A 7,998-nucleotide genomic window follows, 5' to 3' on the forward strand; every position below is an offset into this window, starting at 1 on the left:
ATATAAATTATTTTAAAATATTAAAGCATGTGCAGATTTTACGTAAATGTCCCAGTTTCTATCTTCTCTTGAGAAATGTGAAGATCTGGTGAAATGTGAACTATATTCTGTTTGGCATTGACCTCTCTGACCTGGGAAATGCATGATCAATTCAGAATGGCCTGTTTTCCACATCACCGCAGTCTACATAAGCCAGTCCTCATTTTATTACATCTGATTCTAATTGCTTATTTAAATTATCTGCCTGATTCCTTTAAGCTATTAAGTTGGGGATTTCTAAGATCTTTAACAATATCTTCCACAAAAACTTCATGAAAATATAACAAAGCATTTTATATGTTTCTATAGTAACCATCCTAACATAACTAATCATATTTTCTTTTCAATCTTTGTTCAAAGATAACAGTGAAATCTCCCTCTCAATCGTATAGTCTGCATTTAACATCATGGTTTATAATAGACTTGCTTTTCTCCCCTTATGGTCTTGACCTTGAATTTAGATTTGTTCCTTATTAACTATACATTCACAGGCTTTTAGCAGAAATGTCTTTAATATATTTTAGAAAAATAAAGAACAGATTTAAAGAGAGGTAAATTGAATTGAATTTTACTATATCTTTTTATTTTTATGTGTCTGCTTACTGAATGCTCACAAGACCTTTTCTGCTGCAACTCATTTATAGGAATACTTATTTCTGTAATGTGTAAAGGACATAACACTAGTAAATGGAACATGAAGTGCTGTAGCTCAGTTTTTACACATTTTAAGTTTCTGGTTGTAATTTAGAAAAATGCTCAGGATGGAGCAGAGGTAGCAGGGAGCCTATTCTGTCACACACCATAAGTGCCCTTAAAGGACAGCACTAGACCAGCCATAGTCAATCTTTGGATTGCATCACAATCACCCAGAAGACTTGTTAAAAACAGACGGCTAGTGGAGTCTGAGGGGATGCTGGTCTAATGAGTTCACAGGTGATATTTCTTCCCATTTTGGAAACACCATTTGGTAGCCACTGCATCCAACCATAATCCTCTTAATTGTAGGTGCTGACTTTTTTTTTCTTGAATACCTGTTAAATCACACTCTGTCTCACATATGGGAGATGCATACTACGTAAGTGTTCAAGTAATTAAGGGTTTGCTATTTTGACCTAATAATATTTGACTAATAGGATTTGATGGACCCCAGTTAATAGAAAAGTCAGCAACTGAGAGAAAAGTGACTAAACTTAGCTTTCAGCTTTGCCTTTTACCTACGTAACTGGGGAATCCCAAGTTTTGTACTTGAAAGTATTCTTCTATTTCTTCCATGTGTATAGATAGATAGATAGATAGATCTATAGATAGATAGATGGACAGATACAGATTATAAAGATTTAAAGCCATTGGAAACCCAAGCTAAAATGTTGCATTATCACTTTTATGTTTTGTACCTTCCAAACATAAATCATTATTGATACATAAAGCAGAAATAATTTATATATATACATACACATAAAATCATAATTTTGCCTATTTTTAAACACAAGTAATCAAAATAGAATTGAATCTTTTAAATTGTTGAATCTAGAAAGAATTTGTTTACTTTTTCCTTAATTTTTATCAGTGTTTTATTCATCATTACATTTCAATTCTTTGTATTTTTAAAATGTTGTAGCCAAATGACAGTCATTGAAAAATAAAGAATTCTGGAAGATACATGTTTTTTATATTTTTAAATTTTATTCATTGGTAATTTTTTTAAATAGTAACTTTATATTGTTTTTTTTTTTACATACAGACTACACCCAAATTCCAACAGGGCAACTAAAATGAATCAAAGTTATTCCTTAATATAGAGGGTTTTTTTCCCTAATAATTTAAGGCAACAACAGGCTGATGTTTACCAAAATTGTCTCTTTCCTTCCTTATCTTTCTTTTATGGACAGACTATATCCAAACTTCAACAGGGCAACTAAAATGAATCAAAGTTATTCCCTAATATAGAGGTTTTTTTATTCCTCAATAATTAAGGCAACAATAGGCTGATGTTTAACAAAATTATCTGCTCCTGGCCATCCAGCTGTTTCATATTTCCTTCCTTTCCTTGTAGGTTTGACTATAATCGCTGAGTCCTTGCCAAAGGAACATGGCTAAAAGTGGTAAAAACTACATTCAGGCGTGGTCCATAAAACCCTCCCACAGGAGCATTTACTATCATATGGGACTGATTTTTTAAAAAAATCAATCAAAAGCCTACCCATTTTTGAAGAAGTCCTATTGACAAAGAAATAATGATCCTGAACGGTAACATTTTGATAACTTGAGTCTCAGATAAACCTTTGGATCCTGAGGCTTAAACATACAGGTGGAAAGTTATAGGAGTCAGTCCCAAAGAACAGCTTATTTTCCACTGCCTACTCTAGATGTAGTTATGGAAGAAAAAAGTGTAAGAAATAACTGTAAGGTACAACTAGATGGTTTATAAACAATAATGGGCCAGAGAGTTCCTGTTACCTGGAAAAAGCAGTGTCTTATCCCCAGGAGTATTTAAATATTGATATGAACTGGAAACATCTGTTTGTTTCTTATTCCTCTTTTTCCCAGGAGGGAATGTTTGTTGCTGTTACCCTGTTTCAGTTCTGCCCTGGATTTGGAATATCTGTAGGGGTGGGGTGGGATTGCCTTTTAGATCCTGACCATTTGGAGAAGACTATTACCCAAGGATCTTTAAATTTAACATATGGGATACATGTTCATCTCCTTTGGGGTGGGGTGAGTAGGTTTCATGTAAAGCATGAAGATTCAAACAGTTATTTAGTGACCAGAAGGGAAAACTCAGGTAGGGATTGGTTCATTGTTTGCTCAACCAATGCTCCAGTTTTCTTGGGCACACAGCTATGCTAACTTCCTAGCCTTCCTTGAAATTAAAAGTGGCTATGTAACTCAATTCTGGACAATGGATTAACTCACTTCTTGGCACGGCTCATAAAATCCTCCTTGTGATCAATCCTCCATTTGCTCTACCCATCTGGTGGATAAACACAGAAAAAACTAAGGCCTTTGAAGAAGGCTGCACCATGGTAGAAGAGAGAATCCCCCAAATGACTATGAAAACAAAGACCCTCACCATGCAACAGACTTCCGATCACTTGTGTTAAGCCACGGAGACTTGGAGATTTGCCTTTCAGCAGTATTACTGTACTACGAAGCAAGTGTGCTACAGTTTGGGTAGGATTTCACTTTGGCTAAACACTTTCAAACTGTAAAAAAGATCACTGTATTAAATGTTGTTAAAAGTGGGGAAAATTGTTACTTTTATTCAACATTGTGAAAGCAATACTAGAAAAGTCTTCCTAAGTAACTGTACTTTACAGTATGCTTTGCATTTTAAATGGGTGTATGCTTTGATTGAACAACTCTAATTTGGGGATTTTTTCCTAACAAGAAAAATGTGAACAATTGCACAAGAATGTAAATACGAGGATATTCGTAAAGGTAGAGATTATAAGCATCCAAAAGTCAAGATGAAAAGGGGCGAGTTACATACTTCACAGCATGGGCTCATGAAAGAATACAGTGTAGCTATTCAAAGGGTGTCATGTAATTTTTTTTTATTGACTTATTCAAAGCTATGTGTGAGACACTTATGTTTGTAGTAAGACAGATTGAAAAAATAGAACTGGTCCTTTCCTCTTGGAACATTACAGCTTGGAAGTAGGGTCTAAAACAAGTCAACAAGTAAACAGAATTATGTAACTGAGATTACAGCAAAGAGAATTTCAGTGTCAAACAAAGGCACCGAGGTAGGAAAACAGAAGCATATTCTTCGTCCTTAAGAGACAGATGTTTGAGGACAGGCTGTGCTACCTACTTCACTTAAAATCTGGGAGAAGCTGTTTAGGAATCAAAATGATAGCTATTCACAAAATCATTTTGCATCTTATATATCATAATACATGTAAAGCATTTCATATAATATCTGACATATATTAGGTGCTCAGTAAAACTAGCTATTGTTAATAATGTTACTATGATGATTCATTACCACTTTCATTATAGACTTGGAAAGCACTGCATACTAACTCAGTTGTAAGAAGATAGTTGTAGAACAGAGGGTTCAGTATGTTCCCGTTTTTGAAAACCTAGGTGGATGAAAAGGAGAAAATAAGTTTTCCAAAAACTTTTCCCTTGAGGTATGGGAATTTGAGAGGAATTCCAACTTATTCTTTATAATTTTAATTGTTTTAATTGTCTATGAGCGCCAATATTTTTGAGAGAGACAGCCAGATGTTATCCTGTTGTGATTAGATTGCTAACTTTATGAAACTTACATGCTTAAAACGCATGAAATGGCAGACCTTCCACATAATTCTAAAATATGCAAATTAGAGTTACTACTAGAACGTATTTATATTATTCTTTGTCATCATGTCAGAATACAAAAATAGGGCACACAAACAATTATTAGGAATTTAAGCAATAGATCTTTTCATGCTGCCCCGGTACGATGGTTCCGTCTAGACAAGAAAGGCCTGTGAATGTTGTCTGCTTCCTGAGTTATTTCTGTGGCTGACGGAAAGGAGATAATTTATCTACCTAACAGAAACCAAGTTCCTACCGTGTGGCAGGCACAGTGGTAGACAGTTTATATCCATTCTGCCATTCTCTCATTTAAGCCTTACAATTATTCAAATAGAGAGGTATCACAGAGACCCATCTTATCCAGGAAAAAAATCAAGGCTCATAAACATTAAGCAACTTAACTACAACTATGTAATTCGTAAGTAGCACAAAAATGTAATAAAATAATAACTTACATGACATGAGTCTATGATAAATGTACTCTCATACCTGAAAGTCATCTTATAAAAAAAAAAAAAAAAAACCTCTTTTTTATGGTGGCACAAAGTAAAAATTTCAATTTCAATTTTTAAAGACTTAATTTTTAGAACTAGTTTGCAAATGTTTCAAAATTTTAAAAAGTAACTACTATTCAAGGAGATCAAACAGAGGCTAAAAAATGTCTCTAGCTTATTACTAAGAATTTTTCACTAATTCATGCATTCAAATACCTACCATTATATACTCTCATTTTTATAAACAAAATATAAATTATATGATATTAAAACCCCTTTCAAGTCCAATGAATGATAATCTAATCTAAGCTTTCTTCAGCTAAAGTTATCTTAACTTGCTCATTACACTTAGTGCTTTAATCTAAGCAGAATCAATTTTTTTAAAAAAGCAAGTGTAATGTTACAAAGAGAGATTTTTATGGGGTGGTAAGATTACCCTAAGTGATTGAAAGGTTGTGTCAATTCTTAAGGTAAATAGCAAGACTTGTAAGCCTTTAAAAAGAAGTTTGCCAAATAACTGCTTGTTTTTCTTAACCCTAGTATGGGGGAGTATGTATTAATACATTAAATACTGACTTCACAACAATTTCCATATTTATAAGGAAATGATGAAAAGGGGGGAAAAAAAACACCTAAATGTTCTAGTTCACTGTTTAAATCTAAGTTCTGATATCTGTTACTTGTATGATATTGGGTAAATTTATTGAAATATCTGCTTTATTATTTCCTTGGGTGTGAATTCAATAGAACTTAAAAACACAGATTGGTATAAGCATATCTACAGCAGTAGATATAAAGTATTCATTAAAATAATGGAACAACACTGTGATTGTAGCAAGCATTTGGTAAGCTTCAATTGAAGTATTTAGAAATACCAAAATATGAAAGGCTTATATAGGAAATGGGATATGTGTGCATCAGAGAGAGATTATAGATATTTGATTTGTTTAATTAGTTGTTTCTTTCAAAGACATAGTTGGAGTCTCCTAGTCTGGGCCTAACATGCTTGAATTATTCTACCATGGCCTCTTCTCAGAGTTTCATTTGATGTCATGTCTATATACACGTTAAGAAAATATTTACTTACATCTTTTAAAGGTGACTTAACGAATTGTTTGCTTCAAATCCTGTTTTGTCCTACCAGGTAGATTATAGAAAACTATGTACACAAAGCCAAATCCTGATGTATTTCTATTTAGAGGCATTAAATACACCATGTAAACATACATTTGACATTATAGAGAAATATGTTCCCAGAGTATAGTATGAACCAGGCTTCTATTTTGGGAAAATACTCAAAGAAATCATCATGTTCAGGTAAATCCCTATATGCACTTCTATTTCTTTTCTTTTCTACGATCTCACTGACCCACAAACCACACACTGAAACTCCCTTAGATGGATACAAAAGATGAAGCCATTCAAAAGTTACCAAAAAGTCCACAAGCAGAGGCCTAGCTATATTAGAGACTTAAGTACATTAAATTGTATTTAAATTCGGCTTCCAAACAACAAATACCATTCACGTATACAGAGGTGAATGCAAATTGAGTAATTTTAAACAAGAAGAAGCATTTTTAGAAATCCTAAAATGAAGAGTAATTATACTCATGTAGATAACCATCGAATCTATAGGATTTAGCTTTCAAGTGAATTAAGCATTGAAGAAGGATAGATTTATTTGACAGTTTGTTGAAGAGCTCCTCTAAATTGCAATATTTTTGGTTGATACGCGTGTGTACAAGACCAACTACTTTGAAAATGAAGTGCCGTGAAAAATGTCAAGAGATCAATTTGGTGTAATCATTGCTCTGGACTTAAGCACTGTGGAATGAACTACAGTAAATTATTCAAGTATCTCATTTTGAAGGGCACATTAAATAGCATTTAATTATATCTGTTCAAAACATGAAGGGATTTTTAATGCAATATCCAAAATCTAAAATTAGTTGGAAAAATCTGTTTGAAACACTTGCATGCTCATAGAGAAACACAAAAAATCTCAGAAACTTTCCAAATAAAGATGCCATTAACTCTGGGAAGGAATGTTTCCCATTTAGTCACTTATCTATTGTTAATCTTATCTCTAAATTCTTATTGACTCTGTTGGCTGTAATTGTTGACACTGCAAACAATTTCTATTTACTCTTACTTAGCGTGAAGCCTATAGCCCTGCAGGGAGCCCCTTTGAATTCACACACTTAATTACTTCCTGTTCTCCAGGGAAGTGTTATTCTGGCAAAAGGAGAGGTGAAAGAGTTTATTAAATGGTGCCATAAACTAGACAGTCATATTATAGAAGGGATGTGTATGAAGGCAGAGGGCAGATAAAATATTAATAAGGAAAACATCTAACATTTGGAAATGACAAAAAGGTAAGAGAGTAAGCCCTTTCAATGCCTTATTTTAATAGAGTGTCCAAAAGTTATGTAAATATCTAGACACATATTTCTTTGTCTTATGTGCTCTCCACTATTGATTAAAGACCAATACTCTGTTGAGTTACATGATAACTAGAGTTTTTTGTCAAGACAAATGCAAATGGTTCTGCCCAGTAGAAACTATAACATCAAAGATCATGGTTTTATTGTCATGCAGAACATCAGTTTTGTATCCAGCAAAATAGATTTACTCTAGTCTAACGTTCATTATACAAACGCTGATAAATACCCAGGTCTTCAAGTGCCTCCCCACCCCCGCCCCCGAGATGGAGATTCACTCTTGTTGCCCAGGCTGGAGTGAAGTGAAGTGATCACAGCTTACTACAACCTCCACCTTCTGGGTTCCAGGTATTCTCCTGCCTCAGCCTCCCGAGTAGCTGGGATTACATGCATGCACCACCGCGCCCAGCTAATTTTCATATTTTGAGTAGAAAGAAGGTTTCACCATGTTGGCCAGACTGGACTCGAACTTCTGACCTCAGTTGATCCACCCGTCTCGGTCTCCCAAAGTGCTGGGATTACAGGCGTGAGCCACTGCACCTGGCCTCAATCAAATGACTTTTGAATTACCTTTATTACTCTGCTGGTTCCCTAACTGATGGGTTCAATTACATCTTATATATGTTCATTCTGTATTCTATTATAGCTATGTTAAACTATTCTGTAGTTCAATAGGGTAACACATTTTGAGTATTTTTTTTTTTTTTTTTTTTTTTTTT

At 34.0% G+C, this 7,998-nt stretch overlaps 1 protein-coding gene across 4 annotated transcripts in view; it reads right to left on the reverse strand.

The window, feature by feature from the left end:
* Window positions 1–7,998, reverse strand: part of CDH18 (cadherin 18, type 2) — a 1,248,329-nt gene that overhangs the window by 440,289 nt on the left and 800,042 nt on the right. The window contains exon 2 of one of the 4 annotated variants that reach the window (XM_011984982.1): window positions 4,028–4,124. The exons of the other annotated variants lie outside the window; for them this stretch is intronic. The gene's annotated coding sequence lies outside the window, so the exon portion shown is untranslated. The remainder of the gene's footprint in view (window positions 1–4,027; window positions 4,125–7,998) is intronic. 4 annotated transcript variants of the gene reach the window in all.

This window comes from Mandrillus leucophaeus, unplaced genomic scaffold (genome assembly GCF_000951045.1).
Source record: "Mandrillus leucophaeus isolate KB7577 unplaced genomic scaffold, Mleu.le_1.0 Scaffold278, whole genome shotgun sequence".
Lineage (NCBI taxonomy): Eukaryota > Metazoa > Chordata > Mammalia > Primates > Cercopithecidae > Mandrillus > Mandrillus leucophaeus.